The 22,344-nt window shown below is 41.6% G+C and overlaps 1 protein-coding gene and 1 long non-coding RNA gene across 2 annotated transcripts in view; one reads left to right on the top strand and one right to left on the bottom strand.

Annotated features, from left to right (window-relative positions):
* Nucleotides 1-18,544, bottom strand: part of LOC121278891 — a 92,871-nt gene extending 74,327 nt beyond the window's left edge. The window contains exon 1 of the long non-coding RNA XR_005943289.1: nt 18,404-18,544. This is a non-coding gene — a long non-coding RNA (uncharacterized LOC121278891). The remainder of the gene's footprint in view (nt 1-18,403) is intronic.
* Nucleotides 18,545-18,836: 292 nt separating this feature from the next.
* rnf19a (ring finger protein 19A, RBR E3 ubiquitin protein ligase) overlaps nt 18,837-22,344 on the top strand; it is a 67,647-nt gene continuing 64,139 nt past the window's right edge. Inside the window, exon 1 of the mRNA XM_041189614.1 lies at nt 18,837-18,961. The gene's annotated coding sequence lies outside the window, so the exon portion shown is untranslated. The remainder of the gene's footprint in view (nt 18,962-22,344) is intronic.

A 22,344-nucleotide genomic window follows, 5' to 3' on the forward strand; every position in this document is an offset into this window, starting at 1 on the left:
TGTGAACCTCTTTGGGACATCCCAAGGTCATAAACAGGTGCTGTATAAATGTACGTTCTTTCCTTCAAAATGTAAGGTTTCATTTATCACACATGCAGTGCTCTGCATTTATAAACAGCACTTCGAATACAATAATATTCCCCTCCACGATCCCTATCATCCTGATTTGGGATTAATTTATATTCCGTTACAGTCGCTGGAATTCCCTCCCTCACAGCACTGTGGAAATGCCTATACCACATGGACTGCAGCAGTTCAAGAAGGCAGTTTAGGGAGAGAATTCCAGAGCTTAGGGCCTAAATGGCTGAAGGCACAGCCATAAATGCATGGCCAAAGGGAGTGGAAGATGCACAAGAGGCTAGAGTTTGAGAAATGCAGTGTTTCTAGAGGTTTGTAGGGCTGGAGAAAGCAGCAGAGATGGGATGGGAGAAACCTTGGGGCTATTTGGACTTGAGGATGAAGATTGGTTCACATAAAAGTGCTCTATGTTTACGATACTCACAGGAAGATTACCTCAAATGTCTACCAATGTATTTGCTGATGTGTGCAGTCATTATTCTTCTGATGATGCTACACTTCATTATGCACCTTAAGTAGATCAGACAGCCAATTGAGGAAAAAAAATTTTAAGAATGTGTGCCTCTTTAAAATATCTTTGAGTGACAATCATGTGATTCTGCCTTTTCTTCAGTCTGCACTACAAACCCCAATCCCTAGCCATTGATTTCATCCTTCTTCTTGACCACTGCCTGAGGCTGAACCAGACCATTTGAAGCTTGGGTCCTATCTGAACCTGTTCTGAGCTTCCAACTCCATACTCTCCATCACCGAAATGACCTACGTCCTCCTCCATAACTTCATTGGCCTCTGTCCCTGCCTCAGCTCCTTTTGTGGCATCTGGTTTTGACTATTCCAGTGCTCTCCTGGCTGGCCTTCTGCTATCCTCCATAAACTTGACTAAATTTAAAACTTCACTGCTCACATCCTAACTTGCACCATGTCCCATTCATCCATCACCTTGTGTTTGCTGACCAACATTGGCTCCCAATCAGTCAAAGCCTTGATTTTAAAATTTTCATCCTTGTTCTTAAATTTTTAGCTTTGTTTTTTAATTCTTCCATGGTCTTTTTCCTCCTCACCTTTGTAAACCCCACCCTACAAGATCTCCATGTTCTTCCAAATCTGGTCTATTCGCATCTTTGATCCTCACCACTCCATCATTGGCAGCTGTGCCTTCAACTACCTGGGTCTTAACTACGGAATTCCCTCCCTAAACCCCTCCGCCTCTCACTCCTTCTTAAAACGTACATCTTTGACCAAGCTTTTGATCATCTACCCTAATAGCTCATGTGGTTTGGTGTCAAAACCTGTTTGATAATGCTGGCCTTTCCAGTGTTGCCAACATGCCAAGAATAAATTTTTAAAAATGACTTTTTTTCATTTGCAGTGCTGGCAAAATCAGAATTTATTGCCCATCCCTAATCACCCTTGGAAAGTGGCAATGAACTGCCTACTTAAATCGCTGCAGTCCATTTGGTGAAGGTACTCTCACAGTGCTGCTAGGGAGTGAGTTCTAGGATTTCAATACAGCAATGAAGAAGGAGTTATAACATATTTCTAAGTCAACATGACTTGGAAGGGAACTTGCAGCTGGTGGTTTTCCCATGTGCCTGCTATTCTCGTCCTTCTAGACAGTAAAGATTGCTGATTCAATAGGCACTGTGAAAAAGCCTTGACAATGCATCTTATGTATGGTTCACACTGCTGCCAGGCACACTACTGGTGGACGGCGTGAATGCTTAAGGTGGTGGATGCGGTACCAATCAAGCAGGCTGCTTTTTCCTGGATGGTACTGAACCTCTTGAGTGTTTTTTTTTAAAGCAGAGTTAAAATTTGGCAGAATATTAAGGCCGGGATGAACCCAGAAGGAAAAAACAGTTTGGACCTGTAGTCTTATTTCCCAGTTTTTACTGGTGTTCCATTTTAAGGTATACAAGACCAGTTCAGACCAGTATTCTTATTTCCCAGTTTTTGCTGTATTTTCGTTCTGGGAAGTGTGTGTTTAGATTGGAGTTGTGCCTTTTTGAAGCATGCGCTATTTCTCAGGTTGCCCATGAGTCAAAGATCATGAGTCAAAGATACTGGTGAAGGGACTGATAATTTGATAGTTGTGCATTGAACAACAACTTCCAGTATTATAGGGTATTGAAGCCTATTGCCTGCACAGCACCTATTTACCTAGCGTGCTGCAATGTGCCCCTGAAATGCCTGTCCTGTGATGTTCAAAGCCTAGGCTCAGGGCTTGGTTTTTAAGTAGATAAGGGATTCGCCCTATATCACAGGTGAAGTGCCTGAGCAGCCCCTGTTTTGCATGGGCACATAGGTGTCCCTATCTTCCAAAAGGCCACCCATTTGTTTATCACTTCTCTTCTTTAACCTCCAAATTGAAAAGCATTGTCCTGTCCTCAGTCTGCTTATCGTGACTGGGAAGCAAAAAATGGCAATGCTATAAGGATAGTCATTAGCGTTTTTGTTTCTATTACTGGGACTGGCACTACTGGCTTTATTAAGTTCATATGGTTTCTGTTACTCCTGTGACTAGCTGGGTTCAAGATGCCATAAGGCAAGTTTCACAATTTTTTTTAAAAAATACCCTCTCTGGGATACAAATTGAAAGAAAAACAGCACATCTTCAGTGCTGCCAAGGGAATCATGCTTTGGCAGCTGACAATACAGAACAACTGAGTGGGGACAAGTGGCAATATAGTTATTCTTGACATTGAGCCTTAAAGATGGAAGTGAATTTGGATGCCTCATTTGCCTGCATAACAGCGACTTCCTTCTATTTTTTTGATGGTCTAAGGATCTAATAAAGTGCTATACAAATGCTAGGTTTCTCTTTTCTTTGTTTAATGAATTTTTCTCTTGGCATGGACAAAATACAATTTGAATTGCAATAATTGCAGGAGACAAAGAAACGCCACAACAGTAGAGGTACTCTACTGAGGTACCAATCAAGAGGCACTAAACAGTAGTCTGGCATTTCCTGACTAATGGAAGGTAAACCAGATGGAGAATCCCACTGCATTTCTTCCACATGCAACAGCAGCATCATTGGTGATGCAGCCTAGAGTTGCTCTCTTGGAAGCCAGATGATCAAGATGGAGGATCCAGTGTGGAAATTACCTACCCTAAAAAAAAAGAACAATTGCTAGTATAAAAGGGAAGCATCGTAAGGGCTAGAAGGCTGGGAACAGATGAAGCCTGTGAAGAATATAAAGAAAGTAGGAAGAAACTTAAGTAAAGAGTCAGGAGGGCTAAAAGGGGTCAAGAAAAGTCATTGGCAATCAGGATTAAGGAAATTCCTAATACATGTGTACATACATACAATACATACACAATACATGTGTAAAAATCAAGAGGGTAGCCAGGGAAAGGGTAGGCCCACTCAGGGACAGAGGTGGGAATGTATGTGTGGAGCCAGAAGAAATGGGAGAGATACTAAATGAGTACTTCTCAGTAGTATTCACCAAAGAGAAGGACTTAACGGTCAATTTGTCTAGGGAAGTGTGTGTAGATAGCCTGGATCATGTTGAGATCAAAAAAGAGGTGTTAGGCATCTTGAAGAATATTAAGGTGGATAAGTCCCCTGGGCCAGATAGGATCTACCCCAGACTACTGAGGGAGGCAAGGGAGGAGATTGCTGGGGCCTTGACAGAGATCTTTGTATCCTCACTGGCTACGGGTAAGGTCCCAGAGGACTGGAGAATGGCCAATGTTGTTCCATTGTTTAAGAAGGGTGGCAGGGATAATCCAGGAAATTATAGGCCGGTGAGCCTTACGTCAGTGGGGAAATTATTGGAGAAGATTCTTCATGACAGGATTTACTACCATTTGGAAGCAAATGGGTGTATTAGTGAGAAGCAGCATGGTTTTGTGAAGGGGAGGTTGTGTCTCACTAACTTGATCAAGATTTTCAAGGAAGTGACAAAGATGATCGATGATGGAAGGGCAGTGGATGTTATCTACATGGATTTCAGTAAGGCCTTTGGCAAGGTCCCTCATGGCAGACTGGTACAGAAGGTAAAGTTGCACGGGATCAGGGGTAAGCTGGCAAGATGGATACAGAATTGGCTTGGTCATAGAAGACAGAGGGTAGCAGTGGAAGGGTACTTTTCTGAATGGAGAGCTGTGACTAGTGGTGTTCTGCAGGGATCAGTGCTGGGACCTTTGCTGTTTGTAGTATACGTAAATGATTTGGAGGAAAATGTAACTGGGCTAATTAGTGAGTTTGCAGACGACACTAAGATTGGAGGAGTTGCAGATAGTGAAGAGGATTGTCAAAGGATACAACAGGACATATATCGGTTGAAGACTTGGGCGGATAAATGGCAGATGGAGTTTAATCTGGACAAATACGAGGTAGTGCATTTTGGAAGGTCTAATACAGGCAGGAATTATACAGTAAATGGCAGAACCCTTAAGTGCATCGATGGGCAGAGGGATCTGGGTGTACAGGTCCACACGTCACTGAAAGTGGCAACGCAAGTGGATAAGGTAGTCAGGAAGGCATATGGCATGCTTGCCTTCATCGGCAGGGGTATTGAGTATAAAAGTTGGGAAGTTATGCTGCAGCTGTATAGAACCTTGGTTAGGCCACACTTGGAATATTGTGTGCAATTCTGGTTGCCACATTACCAGAAGGATATGGAGGCGTTGGAGAGGGTGCAGAGGAGATTTACCAGGATGCTGCCTGGTCTGGAGGTTATTAGCTATGAGGAGAGGTTGGAGAAACTCGGATTGTTCTCACTAGAGTGACGGAGATTGAGGGGTGACTTGATAGAAGTTTACAAAATTATGAGTGACATGGACAGAGTAGATAGTCAGAAGCTTTTCCCCAGGGTGGAAGAGTCAATTACTAGGGGACATAGATTTAAGGTGAGAGGAGAAAACTTTCGAGGAGATGTACGGGGCAAGTTTTTTTAACACAGAGGGTAGTGAGTGTCTGGAATTCACTGCCAGAGGAGGTGGTGGAAGCAGGTACGATAGTGGTGTTTAAGAGGCAGCTTGACAAATACATGAATAGGATGGGAATAGAGGGATATGGACCCCGGAAGTGCAAAATGTTTTAGTTTGACAGGCAATATGATCGGCGCAGGCTTGGACGGCCGAAGGGCCTGTTCCTGTGCTGTTCTTTTCTTTGTTCTTGTTCTTTGTATATATGGAATATAGCCAGTGAAGATTAATTATATTCCCCAACCTTAGTAAAATAGAGCTTACATTTTTGTTTACTTAAAAGGAAAAGTCATTTTTTGATTTATATTTGCAAGACTACATTATATTGCCCATGTCTGACTGCCCTGAGAAGTTGTTAGTGGATCTTCTCCTTGAACCACTGAAGGCCTTGTGATGGGGCTTTCACGATGGTATTAAGTAGGGAATTCCAAGCTTCCAGTAATAATGTAAGAACAGTACTATATTCAATTCAGGATGGACTGTAACTCCAGGAAGAGAACTTGGAGATAATAGTATTCCGATGATACTACTCACCCTTCTCATTTGTAGAAGTCACAGAGCTAGGAGTTGCTGCCAAAGAAAGCTTGGAGAGTTGCTACAGTGCAGTGTATCGTGTGCATAATACACAGTGCAGCTACAGTGTGGGAGAGAATAAATATTGAGTCCAATGTATCCTGTGAAGCAAAACCAATTACCTATGGCAGAGGCCTTGACGTCAACCAGATGTTCTTTATGATTGCTTTGGTTTCTGAGAGAATTTCAATACAATCAACTAAGTATCCTCTCTATTTGCATCAGGTGATTTTTGATACTTGTTAAGTTAGAAAAAAATTGATAGAGCTGATTTATTTACTGCTAGTTAGTTCTTCATTTGCATTATTGACCCCTTCTGACTTGTTCAGAGTTGGTCCTTTGAGATATGTGATTCATTCTTGTCTAGTAAATTAACATATTTGACTAGTAAATTAAAATGTGATTTGAGAAAAGTACTTTTTACATTTCAGATGTGATGTTTCTGATATTGTGACTCCATTGGTGTGCGCAAGATTATAAAGTAATTCTGGATGAAGACTGCCATTTAATTACACTTTCACAGGCATTCTGATGCCTTATCCAATTGTTCCTTAACTTATTCCAGTGTTTTTGCCTGATTATTCTATCCAGAAGTTTGTTCACTTGTTGATCATTCTTTGTGTGCTCAATCCTACAAGTACCTTTTTCTAGATTGTATCTGTGTCTTCTACATCTGCAGCTTAATTTAAAGTAGTATTTCATGTTAACCTCTTTTATATACTTAGCATTCTTACAATAAGGTCACCTCCAAGGTGCCTTGTTCCTGATTGAATAGAAGTTTCTGCATCCTTTTCTCATAACTCATACCCTTGGCAATAATGTTTAGCCTTGTGATTCTTCTCCACACTCTTTCTTACCTCCTGTTTCTTGGCAACCAGAACCGGATGCAATATTCAAGGTGTGGTCTGACAAGAGCACAGTACAGTTTGACCATTACCTTCTCTGACCTTTATTGTTATGATTTGGCTACATAGATCAACATTGCACTCTGTATTGGTTGATTGAGTCAAGTCTACTAAGACCCATAGGTCTCATTCAGCTTCATTCTCCGCTATTTCCATGCGATTTATGGAATATTTGTGTCATCTATTTTTTTCTTCCTATGTGCACCACTTTGCAATTGTCCGCAGTAAATTGTGTTTGTGATTATTCTGCCCACTTTCCTATCTTGTCCAACACATTCTGTAATTTCTGAGCTGTCTCTTCTAATGCTCATCCAATTTAATACAAACATAAAAACATACAAATTAGGAGCAAAAGTAGGCCACTTGGCCCCTCGAGCCTGTTCCATCATTCAATAAGGTCATGGCAGATCTGAATGTAACCTCAACCCCACATTCCTGCCTATTCCCGATAACCTTTCACCCCCTTGTTAATCAAGAATCTACCTAGCTCTGCCTTAAAAATATTCAAAGACTCTGCTTCCACTGCCTTTTGAGGAAGACAGTTCCAAAGACTCAACACCCTCTAAGAGAAAAAATTTCTCCTCATCTCGGTCTTAAATGAGCGACCCCTTATTTTTTAAACAGTGACCCAGTAGTTCTAGAATCTCCCACAAGAGGAAACATCCTCTCCATATCCACCCTGTCAAAACCCCTCAGGATCTTAAAGGTTTCAATCAAGTCGCCTCAATCTTCTAAATTTCAATGGATACAAGCCTAACCTGTCCAATATTTCTTCATAAGACAATCCACCCATTAGTTCAGTAAACCTTCTCTGAACTGCTTCTAATGCATTGACATCTTTCCTCAAGTAAGGAGACTAGTACTGTACACAATACTCCAGATGTAGTCTCACCAGTGCCCTGTAAACTGAAGCATAACCTCCCTGCTTTTGTAATCAATTCCCCTCATAATAAATAACATTCTATTAGCTTTCCTAATTACTTGCTATACCTGAATACTAGCCTTTTGTGATACATGCACTAGGACACCCAAATCCTGCTGAATCTCAGAGCTCTGCAATCTTTCACCATTTAGATAATAAGCTTATTTTTTACTCTTCCTGCCAAAATGAACAATTTCACATTTGCCCAGATTATACTCCATTTGCCAGTATATCCACTGGTTTCCCTTTATCCACAGCACATCTGACTCCTTCAAAGAACTCCAATAAATTGATTAAACATGATTTCTCTTTCACAAAACCATGTTGACTCTGCCTGATTGCCTTGAATTTTTCTAAGTGCCCTGCTACAACATCTTTAATAATAAGTTTCTAACATTTACCCTAAGACAGATGTTAGGCTAACTGGCTTGTAGTTTCCTGTTTTCTGTCTGCCCCCATTTTGAATAAAGGAGTTACATTTGCTATTTTCCAATCTAATGGAACCCTCCTCGAATCTAGGGAGTTTTGGAAAATTAAAACCAGTGCATCAACTATCTCACTAGCCATTTCTTTCAAGACCTTAGGATGAAGTGCATCCAGACCTGGGGATTTGTCAGCCCACAGTCCCAACAATTTGCTCAATACCAATTCCCTGATGATTGTAATTTGCCTGAATTCCTCCCTCCTTTTCATTTCCTGATTTACAGCTATTTACGGGCTGTTACTTATGTCCGTTATAGTGAAGACCGAAGCAAAATAGCTGTTTAATTCATCTGCCATCTCCCTACTTCCATTATCAATTCCCCAGATGCACTTTCTACAAGATCAACGCTCACTTTGTTAACTCTTTTCTGATTTAATTATCTATAGAAACTCTTATTATCCATCTTTATTTCACTAGCTAGCTTTCTCTCATACTCTTAAGTTTTCCCTCCTTATTAATCTTTTTGTCATTCTTTGCTGTTCTTTATATTCTTGCCAGTTTTCTGACCTGGCACATGTCTCTGTGTCTTTAAGTTTGATACTGTCTCTAACTTTTTTAGTAAACCATGGAGTGTGGGCCCTCCCCTTGGAATTTTTCTTTCTCATTGGAATGTATATATTCTGTGTATTCTGAAATATCCCATTAAATGTCTACTACTGAACCTCTATTGGCCTATCCCTTAATTTCATTTGCCAGTTCACTTAGCTAGCTCTGCTCTCATGCCCTCATAATTGCCCTCATTTAAGTTTAAAATATAAGTCTGGGATGCCTCGTTTCTCCCTCAAAATGAAAGTAAAATTCAATCATATTATGATCACTGCTGCCTAAGGATGCATTCACTATGAGGTTATCAATTAATCCTATCTCATTGCTCAATACCAGATCTAGCATCGCCTGCTCTCTGGTTGGCTCCAGAACATCCTGTTCTAAGAAACTATCCTGAAAACATTCTATGAACTCCTCACCTATGCTAGCTTTGCCCATCTGATTTTTCCACTCTATGTGTAGATTGAAATCCCCCATGATTATTGCTGCACCTTTCTGACAAGCTCCCATTATCTCTTCTTTTATACTCTGTCCTACCGTGTAGTTAAAATTAGGGGGCCTGTACGCCACTCCCACAAGTGACTTCTTGCTTTTATCATTTCTCTTCTCAACCCAAACTGCTTCTACATCCTGGTTTCCTGAACTTAGGTCACCCCTCTCAAATGTGCTAATACCATCATTAATTAACAGAGCCACCCCTCCACATTTTCCTAATTTCTTATCCTTCCTAAATATCATGTACCCTTCAATACTCAGGTCCCAATCTATGTCATCCTGTAGCCATGTTTCTGTAATGGCTATCAGGTCAAACTGATTTATTTCTATTTGTGCTATCTGTTCATCTGTTTTGTTTCAAATGCTACGTGCATTTAGATACAGAGCTTTAGTTTTGTCCTTTTATTATTTTTGAAGCATCTATTTTTATCTGTTAATTTACTCTTAGATTTGAACTCTTTGTCCTTTCCTGTCATGGTCTGTTTATCCTTTCCCATATTAATACCTTTCTCTCTTGCCTTGTCTCTACTCTTTGGTTTACTACATCTTCCCAAATTTGATCCCTTGCCCCTACTATTCAGTTTAAAACACTGTCTACTTCCCTAGTTAAGCGGCTTGCGAGGACACCAGCCCCAGCATGGTTCAGGTGTAGACCATCCCAACCGTACTGATTCCACTTTCCATAGTACTGGTGCTAGTGCCCCACAAATGGGAACCCACTTCTCCTACACCAGTCTTTGAGCCACATATCAATTTGTTTAATCTTATTCGTCCTATGCCAATGCTCACATGGCTCAGGAAATAATCCAGAAATTATTACCCTTGAGGTTCTGCTTCTTAATTTGGTGCCTAGCTCCTCATACTGATTATGCAGAGTCTCCTTCCTCATCCTGCCTATGTCGTTGGTACCACATGGACCACAACCACTGATCCTTCCCCTTCCAACTGCAAGTTTCACTCCAGCCCTGAGCAGATGTCCCAAACCCTGGCACTGGGCAGGCAACACAGTTGCTCTTTGCTCTCACTCTTTGCTACAGAGTACAGTGTCAATCCACCTCACCATACTGTCCCCTACGACCACTACGTTCCTTTTTTGCTCCCACCGTGCCATGGTCAGTTTGCTCATCCACCCTGCAGCCTCTGCTCTCATCCAACCAAGCTGAGAGAACCTCAAACCTATTGGACAATTACAGAGGCTCACACTCCAGCACTCTGGGTTCCCTTACCTGCCTCACTCGCAGTCACACCCTCCTGTCCCTGACCACTGACCAGATCAGAAGACCCTAGCCTAAATGGTGTGACTGCCTCCTGGCATAAAGTATCCAGGTAACTTTCCCCCTCCCTGATGAGTCGCAGAGTCTGCAGCTCAGCCTCCAGCTCAGTGACTCTGAGCCGAAGTTCCTCAAGGCGCAAACACTTACTGCAGACTCGTTTCCCTGAATCACAATGTTATCCAGGAGTTTCCACATGCTGCAGCCTTGACACATCACCTGTCCTGCCATCCATAATGTGTATTAAATAATTACTTAATTATATTAATCACTTATTTATGTTACTTTCTTATATGTTTTATTAACTTTATCACCAAGTTATGTACTATTTTAAGCCTTAGGGATAGAATAGAACTTACCCACTTACCAGATACTCACCAAACAGCTAATTCCTTTCCCTGTAGTAAAGCAAGAAACAATTCCTATGGGGTTAGAAAGATAGAAAAAGGAAACAAACACCTCCTTCTCCCCTTCACTGGACTCCCCCTCTCATTAAACCCCAAGTCTTTACTCAGTTAACTCAGCTGCACTCCATTTGCAAAGAACAGGGCCCTGTGTATTAGCATAGGTAGCTTCTATACGCGCAAAAGCACCACAATGTGAGCCTGACTCATAATCTTAAATTGGTTGTCAGCATAATTCTTGGCACACTGAGGATTATTTAGCGGAATCACGTCTAATGTTAGACACTGTTTTGAGTTTTTCAAGCATGGGCTGGTTGGGTGTGGCCTGTACTTTGCCCGTGAACAGCAGAAAGGACATGCTGTTTGATACAATCCACCAGACTTTGGGATGTACGACCTATGTACCTAGCATCACACCGACACTAAAATACATATACCACATAACTCACTTATGTGATAGGCAGAATGGCTTGACAGCAGCATCCTGTTAGTGGCGAATACCACTCGTGTCACTACTGCACAGTAGCAGCGTTGAACAGCTAACTTCATCTGCTGCTAAAATTTTTGAGATACCTTACCCTTCCAGGGTAATCTGAGGTAGACTAGGCACTTTTCAGGGCCGAAAGTGACAGCCTTAGGCCCATTCATGAGTTTGCCCAATATATAGCACAAAGTGGTCTGACCAGAGCAGCCAATTTCCCGCAGGATGCCTTTGATGCACTCTATTTCGATATGTAGGCCATACATCTGCAAATTTGATGGCTCTGCACTGAGTTCCTGAATCGAAGTTTTTATATAAGTGTAAAACCATAATGGTCCTAGCACTGAGCCTGATGTAATGCAAACAGTAGCACCTTCCCCACTGCCTCAATCCGACATAACTGTCAAAAGTAGTTCATTTTGTAAAGCACTTTGGGACATTCTGTGGGCATGAAGGGTGCTATGTAAATGCAAGTCCTTCTTCTTCCTCTACCACCAATCCACCACCACTGCCACTCCCCCAAAATCTGCTTATTGTTTCTTAATCTTCAACCAGTTCCTTATCCATTCCTAGGGTTTACCCTGATTCACCACAGTTTTGAGTTTAATAATAACCTTTTGAATGGAATTTCATCAAAAGCCTTTTGGAAGTCAAGGTACACCATGTGTTAGGGATTACCGCAGCCCATTTAAGGACGTCACTTAATCAATGAAATTGGAAATATTCTTCAGGCAAGATCTTTCCCATCTGAATATGTACTAACTGCTATTAACTAGATAATTGTGGTGCACAATTAATTTACTCCTGATATCAATTGTATTTACATGTGGTGGAAGAAAAATGCCTCTATACTTTCTTGTGTCCATTTTGTTAACCTTTTAGAACATGGGCACCACATTCACTTGCTCCCAGGCTCCTCAGCATCTAATGATTTCCTTACAATAATTGTCAGTGCTTCACAAGTTTCTTCCCTATAATTTCTTTCCGCACTGTGGGATAAATTACCATTTAGCCCACTGGATTTATTTGTTTTGAGCCAATTAGCCTGTCTTAGAACTTCCATCCCATTTATAAGAGTCATTCATTTTACTTGGTGTACCTTTGTTTGGAAAGATTATTTTGCTCATGTCTTTCCTGGTGAATACTTGGTGGAACTATTTGTTCAGAATATTTAATATCTTGTGTTCAACCCATATCAAATCCATTTCATTTTATGGGTTTTTGCCTCTTCTCTCACAGCTCTTTTGCTGTTGTGGTACTGAAATCATTTTTTACTCTAATGCTTTGCCACAGCAGTTAAGTTTTTCTGATTTCTCTTTGTTTCCTTGATTACCTTTTCAACATTCATGCAATTTCTTATGTTCATCACAGTTGCCCCTTTATCCTTTCTTTTAGTTGTTTGGTAGTACAGAACTTGAGTATTGCTGAAAAAAGACACTGTTTTGTCAAAGCTTTTTGTCTTGCACTCATCAGAACAATTTTCAAGAATATCAAATGTAAAGGGAACAACAATTTATACTGTATGAGAAGACAATACTTATTGGTTGGCAAGTGGACTCAAAAAGAAAATGTACCCACATTGCGCCTGTTTCAGCTAAACAAAATAAGTGACAGCCATTTGCTGGTTCATTCCTCGGGGCAATGACTTGACCAATCAGAGTCAAGCTGTCTGGTTTAAATTTCAAACAATGATTGGCAGTTAACTGCCAATCACCATCAACTGGTGCATTCTCCATGGCAGCACCTCTGCCAATCCAGAGTCATGGCCCCCGAGACAAGTAATGAACCATTGCCTGGATTCTTTTGAAAGACATGTTTAGAAGGCCTTATCCATGCCTCCTCCATGCTTCTCATGCTCCCTCCACGCTCCCATTGCAGCCTCCATGCCCTCCATTCCACGTCTATGCTCCCAATGCCCACTCACCCAGTATGAACTACATACAGATCAAATAAATCATATAAGTGGTAATTTGTAAAATATTTATAAAAAAAAACCCAGAAATGTTTTGAAACTGCTTTTACAACCCTATAAAAGTGTCAAACAGATAGAGTCATAATAGTAGCAATAACGGAAGGTCCTCACTTCACACCTCTTAATATTGTTCAAATAAACATACAGCCATTGCAAAAACAGTTCAAAGAAAGAGTAACTTGTTATAATCTCAGAATGATGTCAATCAATCAAGGCAAAGATCTTCCATCTCTCTAACAAAGATGGGCTAATCTCTCTACTGGGCTAATCCCTTAATGAGTCTTTGAGCATCATAATGAGGCCATCTGTAGAAACAGATATCTGGCCATCTGTTTCTGTTGCTACAGTTCCAAGGTAGCCTCATTATGACACTTTTATAGGGTTGTAAGAGTAGTGTTTTTTTCAGGTTTCTGAATGGGTTTTGTTTTCGTGAGTATCTAAGAATAGCCACTGTTATTACATGCTCATTGGCACTGGATGAATGGGAATGGGGGGCATGGAGGGGGTATAGAATCATGGAAGGGGAATGTAGATGACATGGGAGGCATGGAGTGGGTGGGCATGTGAGGGGTGAGGGCTAGAGGGCCTAACAGCCTTTAATACAAAGGGATGAAGATCTCAAGGACTAAAGCAGGCATTCACACCAGCCTACCTCAGCACTTGCCTGCCCCTTATCAGCCTGCATTCGACCTGCTTCCAAGGTTGGTGGGTCCGACTCAATCCTGCCCCTGCCTCCCTGGAGCAAACAAAGTGTGTGTGGGGACCATTTATATTTCCTGACTTGAGCTTCTGGCTTCGTTAGTGTAAATCCGGTCCTCAATTTCTCATTCTGCCTTTAAGATTCTCCTTAAAACTTATATCTTTGACCAAGCTTTTGGCTTTCTGCTCTAATAATCTCTTAAATTGCTCAGGGTGTAAATTTGCTTTACAACACTCCTGTGAAATGCTTTGTGATGTTTTATTAAAGGTGCTATATAAGCTGTTGTTATTATCTTGCATGTTCACCAATATACCTGTTAAGGTGTTCCACTTGCATTTTTTAGAACAATCATTGTCAAACAATTTTCCCCAATTTATTTGGCTTAGATGTATTCCTCACTTCATTGAATTATGTCCATTTGACATTGTGGCTCACAGCTGTTGGTATTTCTGGCTCCCAGATCATGCTAAACGTACATTTCCTGGGCCATTCAAAAGTACCAGATCAAATGGATACTATATATATTACAGCCACGTTCCTGTGGTAGCATAACCAGAAATCCTGAAAAGTGACACATACTTTGGTGACATTTCTCCAATTTTTTTTAAGCGAAAATGTTTTTATTTTTCAATGTAAATAAAAAAAATTAGAAAATTATGTCAATCTTAACTCATTCTATAAATGCACTCATAGCTGGAAAGAGTTGGAATATCCATGGCCCAAATCTTCCTGTCTCTGGACCATTGAGTCATAGAGGTCCACAGCACAGAAAAAGACCCTTTGGCCCATTGAGTCTGCGCCAGTCAAACAAGTACCTAACTATTCTAATCCCATAGCCATGAATGCCATGGCATTGCAAGTGCACATCCAAATACTTCTTAAATGTTGTGAGGGGATCTGCCTCTACCACCCTTTCAGGCAGTGAGTCCCAGACTCCCACCACCCTCTGGATGAAAAAGTTCTTCCTCACATCCACTCTAAACCTCCTGCCCCTTACCTTAAATCTATAATCGTTGGAGATGGGACATACATCAGGAGATGTACTGGCGGAAGTCCTGATGCACAAAGGCGGGAATTTCCCAGGGAGTTTAAACTTCTGATGGGTTGATTCCCTGCTGCCCAGGACAGGTGGGTGGGTAAGTAGGTAGGTGGGTTGTGAGGAGCAAGTGGGCTGACAGACAGATGGTGCTGAGCGGGTAATGTGCAGCGGGTGAGCGGGGAGGGGCTTGGTGACGATTCAAACCAGCCCAGCCTCCTGAACAGACACAGGCTCTTGGCATCACCTGAGTGTGAAGGAAACCACAAATTTCATGTTGTAAAATAAAAAGTCACTGGTTTTGCTCACTGTCAGTCAATTTTTATCTACTTCACTGGATTGTGAGTAATTAAGTGAGATAGGCAGGTAGAAAGTCACAGCAATTTGGTTTAACAAGCAAAGGAAATAAAAAAAGTCATAGTCAATCGTGACACAACTGCTGCATGTGCTCACGATGACGGGCTTGACATGTATGCCTGGACCCTTGCTGTCATTCAAAAGATCAACCTGGTCAAGAGATGAGCATGTTGCCAGTCGGAGATGGGTTGGCAGTGAAGGAGATAACAGGGAGGGGAGGGGAGCACAACGTAGGTATAAAGAGGGAGAAAGTGATCCATCTCCCCACCTATACGCACTCTTCTATCACCTCCAATACCTGCTCAGATTCCCAAGCATCTTCCCATACAAGTACAGGATATTCAATGTCTGCTTTTTCACATCCTTCCTTCCAACCAGGAGCCAAACACTCCTTCCGAGTGAAACAGGAATCAACTTACACTTCCAATTTAGTATCCTGTATTTGCTGCTCACAAAGCGGTCTCCTCCATATTGGAGATACCAAATGCAGTATGGGTGACTACTTTGCAGAACACCTCCATTCTCTGTGACAAGAATGACTCCAAGCTTCCACTTGCTTGACACTTTAATTCTGTGCTCCACTCACACTCTGACGGTAACCAATACTCAGGTTTTCTCCTAGCAAAGTATTGTAATGAAGGATAGCTGCAGTAGAGGCAGTGGGAGTGAAGGAGGAATAGTCTGATGCTTGGGGTGCGAATTCCCTAATGGTATACACCCAGTGGGGCGGTGCACATCCTTGGGGGGTCAACTGCATTTCTTCCACCATTCTATCATGCTATTCCAGGTGCTGGAAGGTGGGATTAAAATGGCGGATAGTTTAAAAAAATTTTTTTTTTGGGTTGGTGCAGGCACAATGGGCTGAATGGCCTCTTTCTGTGCTGTAACTTTTCTATGGTTCTAAATGGATATTTTCTATTGTGGTTTCCTTGACAGGAGGTCAAGAAACAATCATGCACTACATCTTCGACTCAAAACAATTTCAGTTTTTTCAGTTTATATTTGGTTGATTGAAGACGTCGACTAAAATAACTTCCCGCTCTCCCCTTTCTTATCTCTTCACTGGCAAATACTCTGCCTTCCTATGCTGACCTGCTATCTCATAGCATAATCTCAGTGTTAACTTTGATTTATTTTTTAGCATTAGTGATCTCTGCACAGATAAGTTAATATTTTAGCTTTGGGAAAGGAAGAGAGTTCACCAGAATAATTTGAGGTAAACAAGCGGCTGGCAGCATGACAAAAGTACAACAGTATCGTGCTTGAAAATCACTGGGTATTCTTCAAGAATAAAGAGGACTGGTACAGGAGAAATGGGTTACACTGAAGCAACAAGAACTTGTACTTATGTGGCAGCTTCAATGTAATTAAAATGTCCCAAGGTACTTCGCAGAGGCACTATATAAAAAAAAATGACACTGAGCGACATAAAGTGATATTACGTCCAATGACCAAAAGCTGGGTCTCAGAGGTAGATTTTAAGGAGCAACTTAAAGGAGGAATGTGGGGTAGAAAGGCAGACAGGTTTAGGGAATGAATTCTCAAGCTTTGGACCTAGGCAACTGAAGGCACAGCTGTCACTGGTAGAGCAATTAAAATTGGGGATGCTCAAGAGAAGTGCTGATATCTCAGAGGGTTGTAGGTTGGAAGCGATTACAGAGATAGGGAGAGGCTAGGACAAGAAGGGGTTTGAAAACAAGGATGAGAACAAAGTAATAAGTAGCTAAACCAAGTAGGGACAAAGAAGCTTGCAAGGTATACTTAGACGGCAATAGAAATTCATTTGAACTAGATAGGTTGGCCGGTGGGGGATTGGGGGTGGGGGGGCGCTGGCGAGAGTTTGCAGGATCTCAGATCTGACAGGAAAAAGGGGAGAAGTCAAGTGGTAGTTTAGGCCTGAGACATCCAGTCAGAATCAGATATCAGAAACCAGGATTAGGCAAACATGGGGGAAAATGTGATTGCTGATATTTCCATTACATCGTAATTCCCCATTGCCACAACAACCTTCAGCTCCAGAATCGTTCATGCGGATACACCATAATTGAATAGCTTCCTCTCACATTCATTTGCAAACATATCACAGCAAACATACTTTCAGCTCTTCTTCTTAGCTTACCTTCTTCCAACTATTTCTATTATATTCCTCACATTTTTGGTTTAACTTTTAAATTTCAGGTACTCCCTTTTAATTTTGACTCCTCTAAAGTGTTTTAGTTTTTATTTTATTATTGGTATTATTTAATTTTGATTATTTTTGGGAGGTCCTGCTTGTCATCTGCACTAGAGGTATTCTCTTTCATCCTCGTCCCTCCCCACTGCACCATTACCTATGTGCTTTCCTTTCAAATCCACTTCTGTGTGAGCTCTTTTTAACGACACTTGCATTTATATCACACCTTTTATAGAATGAAAGTACAGTACCTACAGTTACTATCATGACCCGTTCGTCCTGCTGCTCCGTTACCTTTAATTGACTTGTTTTAATTTCACACTATTTGGAGGCTTTGGAAAATTGACCTCTCAGTGGCAAAATATTTTTCCCATTAGTTTACCTAGTTATTAATTTGGCTAGCTCCTAATCTTGTCTGGACTCCTTCGTGCAAGACATCTAATTAGAGAGATTAAAGCCAAAGTTATGGTCGTTGGATGACAAAGTCCAGGTCACTTGCCTCAGCATTGCCCATATCCTATTTGCAATTAGTTGCCAATTATGCCAACAACAACTTACATTTATATAGCACTATTAACATGAAACATTCCAAGATGCTTCACAGGCAGCATTTTCAAATGAAGTATGACACCGAGCCACATAAGGAGATATTAGGTCAGATGACCAAAAGCTTTACCAAAGAGGTTTTAAAGTGTGTCTTAAAAGAGGAAAGCAAGATAGAGGGGTGGGGAGGGAATTCCATGCCTTGGGGTTTAGGCAACTGAAGGCACAACCACCAATGGTAAAGCGATTAAAATTCAGCATCTAACGTCTCAAAAGTTCATCGAGCCCACCATATTATCATATTATCAATATCATATTAACTATTGCAACTCAAAAATTTGTAACAGTGTTTACACTTCGAAAAGTAATTAATTACCGGTAAAGAATTTTGGGATGGCCTGACGTCCCAAAAGGCGCTACATAAATGTAATTCCACCCTCCTTTTGCAAATGTCAGCCATATGAAATATAAAAACAAACTGCTGGGAGTGCAAGCACTTAAAAGGGCAAAAGAGTTTAAAATCACCCATTGCGACTCTTCCTTTATCACAACTTAAGCAACGCGACGAGTATTCTTCGATGTGTTGCGCTTAAAAAGAATAATTTCAGCTCCATTTTTTTAAAAAAACAAAAAGAAATTGCGATCTACGCCGCTCCCAAAATTGCCCCTCCCCTGTTTACAGCTTCAGATTCTTTACGCATGAGTAAACCCAGACCAGAAATGTTGCCCGAGCAGCAAGGGGGGGGGGGGGGAGGTCGTGGTTGCACTGCGCGGTTAAGTCTGGCCCTCCCCCGCTCATTCCGAGAAAGGGCGTTGGCGCTTCGATTTGGAACGTTGCGGCTTCGATTTGGAACGTTTTGCTGGCCGGCCTCACGTTCGGTCCGGCCAGGCGCAGACACCCGCGGAGCGCATGCGTCAGCACAAAGGTGCGGGGTGGGCGGGGCCGAAACGCTTGAGGGGAGTTGGTTTGGGAGGAGGAAGGGGGTGGGGGAGGGAAGTCGCGAGCGAGCGGGCGGGTGGACAGACAGACAGACGGCGGCACCACCACCTCCTCCTCCTCCCGAGTGTTGGAAGCGACAGCTGGTGAGTGTGGGGGAATCCGGGGGCGGTGGGGAGGGAAAGCGAGGGTTAAATATAGATTGTGAGGGGAGGAAAGGCTGATGCGAGCTCCATGGCCTGCGCCTGGGTTTCTTGTTACCCGGTCTCTTCCCTCCCTCCCTCACTTGTCCCGAGCGGTGGGAGCTCGGGCCGCCCGGGGTCGGGTAAGCGGGGTTGGTGTCCTGCCGAAAACAGTCCGGGTCCCCGGGAACACTCGCACCCTGAGGACGGCTCGCGGGTGCAAACCCTCTGCCTTCCCCCCACCCTCCTCCTCTTATCCAGGCTGGGGCTGCAGCCTCGAAATCTTTTTCTCTTTCCTCTTCTTGCTGCCTATTCTTGTGCTGCCCTTAACAATAGGTAAAGTAAAAACAGATGTTGGGAGGGCTCAATCATGGAATATTGCTGGGGCTGTACTTTCCTTTTAATGTACTCATTTTGGCACAAGATGACTACCCTCCAAGTGTTTGCAGTACCTGAAACATAAGATCAGCTCTCCACGCCCCCCCCCCCCCCCCCCCCCCCCCCACCGTTTCAGAAAAGTCTTGGTAACAAAATTAGAAACTGTACGGGGCGAAGTTCAGACAGTGTTTACAATTTCCTCCAATGAATTGTTGCTTCTGGCAAACCGTGAATGTCCTTTTAAATCACATGGCTTAGTTTTAAAGATTTGAGTTCAACGTGTCGTGGGAGTGAGATTTTTTTTGTGTGTGAAATCACGTATAGCCTTAGACTCTGGTAAGGATCCTGAAGCTCAAGCTTTAGAGGGGGAAAAGTGCACTTGACCTAATGTAAAAGCAGAGATTGTGATTATTCAAAGTTTGCAATCTGCATTAAAATAAGTTATTAAAGTATTATGCACAACTTGTTGAATGTTCACAAAACTGTAATTTTATGTATGGGAGGATTTTTATGTATAGAAACAGTCAAACTTAACTGATCATTCACCTTAGAGCAGCAATAGTTTAAATCTCTTTCAAGAAATATGCAATTCCAAATTACATCTTTGCAGTTTCTTTCACCTTTTCAGAGTGTATGAAGTAACATATTACTGGATGCATTGGAGAGTTGTGCTTATGGGATTAGTTGCATTACAGTGAAGTTGTGGAGTTCTGTGCATAGGTTCAAACAGCCCCTGACTGCTGCTGATGTGATTTTATTTTGAATGAATGAAGAGGACTGATTGGCTAAGCAACTCCTTTCAGTCTTAAGTGTAAAGAACAACTATTTTTACTTTCAAAGCTTATTGTTTTTTGGCTGGCATTCATGCCACTATCGTTCCACTTCCAAGTAATTTGCTGCACTGCAAATTTCATCAGTGATTTGCATATTGTATACTGCCTTTTTGGCATTGGGTCAGTGCTGAAGAGGATGTGGCACTAATACTAAAGGCAAGTGCATACAGGTCTAAGGGCTTTGGCAGTGGGTTGTGAAGTATTACACATTTTTGTGGAGGAGGATCTGTGTTGTATTCTAGAAGATGGAGGAAGAGTTTATCTAATGTTCATTCCAGACATCTGGATTAATTATGTCAAACTTCCTATCATATTTCTCCAAGTAGTTTGTTGTTTAAGATGGCCTTGCTTTTGTGCAGAGTGTGGGTTTCAACAAGTTATGTTTTAATTAGGCAGTATTTTCCAGGTAGGTACAGATTTTTTCATTTTTATCTTCCTCTTCCTTAGAATTGATTTGTTCTGGCAACAGCCTATATAACAAAGCATTTATTTTTGCTAGTTTTCAGATATACAAAAAAAGGCATTGCACAGCAAAGTCAAACATAGTCTCCTTTGGTTGATGCAAAATATTGTAGAAAGGAAAATTTAGCTCAAGATTCAAGATTCTGTCAGCTCTTATGGTGAGATATGATATGCTGGCATGTTTGTAGGTATTGGATTGTCTTGTGTGGATATTGCTAGACCGTTTTACTGGTTCCCTCTTTTCAAATGCATGCTTGTGGCCTCAAGACACTTGAGAAAAAATTCTCAAGGGTTGTTAGACAGAATTGTATGATTTTTGAAAAGGTTGAAGGAGTAATACTTCAGTGAGTAAATTTTGCCAGTACTGAATCATTTAAAGCTAGGAAATCTCCAGGTTTGACATCAGCCTTACTCTGGGTTTCTGCTGAGCTTTAAGGGCAATAGAGGCACTAAAATTGGGTGTATTGCTTGAAGTAATGGAGGTAAAAGTTAGCTCTTGTTCCTATTCTGGTTATAATTGCTTTCTGTTGATGCAGAAATTGCAAAGGTGTGAGGGCAGAATTAGATTTGACTATTGTGGTCCTGTATAGTTTGACAGTCATTATTACCTGGCTTACACATGAGGGACAGCAACTTGTTTGTAGTTCTGCATGGCATGCATGTCTATGAACCCATACTTATGAAAGAGTTGTTTACTTCAGGAAAGGATTAGCAGGGTGAGAAAATTAAGGAAGGAAAGAAATACTAAAGCAGAAGTGAGAATGAAATGAATGAAAGAGAATAAAGGGACATATTAGGATAAGAGTGCATGACGGGTTATAGATAAGCATTTCTCTGCTACTCTCAAGTTACAAAGTTGACATTGTCACTGAGCAAGGTCATGCAAGTTTGGTATTTAATATTTTAAATACAATTTTAAAGTAATTTTTCCAGCATAATCTTTGAGTTGTCAGTTCTGGTTCTTGTATCAGTAACGAGATGAGAAATACATGTCAGTACAAGGCAATTGGGTGTGTTCTCTATGTTTCTATAATCATACTAGGTCCTGTGCATGAAGAATTATAATTGAGAATGGGGGGTGGGGGTGGGGGCAGGGGTGGATGAGGACGTGACTGACATGCTTCAAACATATGTGCCCTTGTGTACTGTAGTCCATTAACTGCAGTGTTTGTTAGCTGTCTTATGCATTTGGCAGGTAAGAGTTCATGGCATTACAGTAGCACCATTGATGGTACAAATATTTCAACATGTCTGTAATGTCTAAAACTTCATAGCAGTCTGCCAAAAGTCTTTACCAACAGTTGCAGAGAAGTCAAGCAGTTGCAGTTGATAGACATCTTGTTTCAGTCAGCTCTAGAGAAAGTTGAAACCAAGGAAACTAGTCGCCTCTTGACGTGTATCTTCATCTGTAGTTGAGGAACTGTTAATTTGAATTGTTTAAGAAATTGCTATGAATCAACAGGGATAAACTTTGTTCACTTTGCTTAATGGGTTACCATCTCTGATAGGTATGCCTTTTGATGTTTGTGGGGATCCTTTGAGGTGTTGGACCTGTCTTGGGTGAGGGTGCTGGTTCAATAAGATGGTAATATGACCTAATCTTTTTCTGTGAAATCTTGCTCATGATTTATTACATGATTTATACAGAATCTATTCAGTCATGAAGACTTTTTT

This window comes from Carcharodon carcharias, chromosome 6 (genome assembly GCF_017639515.1).
Source record: "Carcharodon carcharias isolate sCarCar2 chromosome 6, sCarCar2.pri, whole genome shotgun sequence".
NCBI classification, from domain to species: Eukaryota; Metazoa; Chordata; class Chondrichthyes; order Lamniformes; family Lamnidae; genus Carcharodon; species Carcharodon carcharias.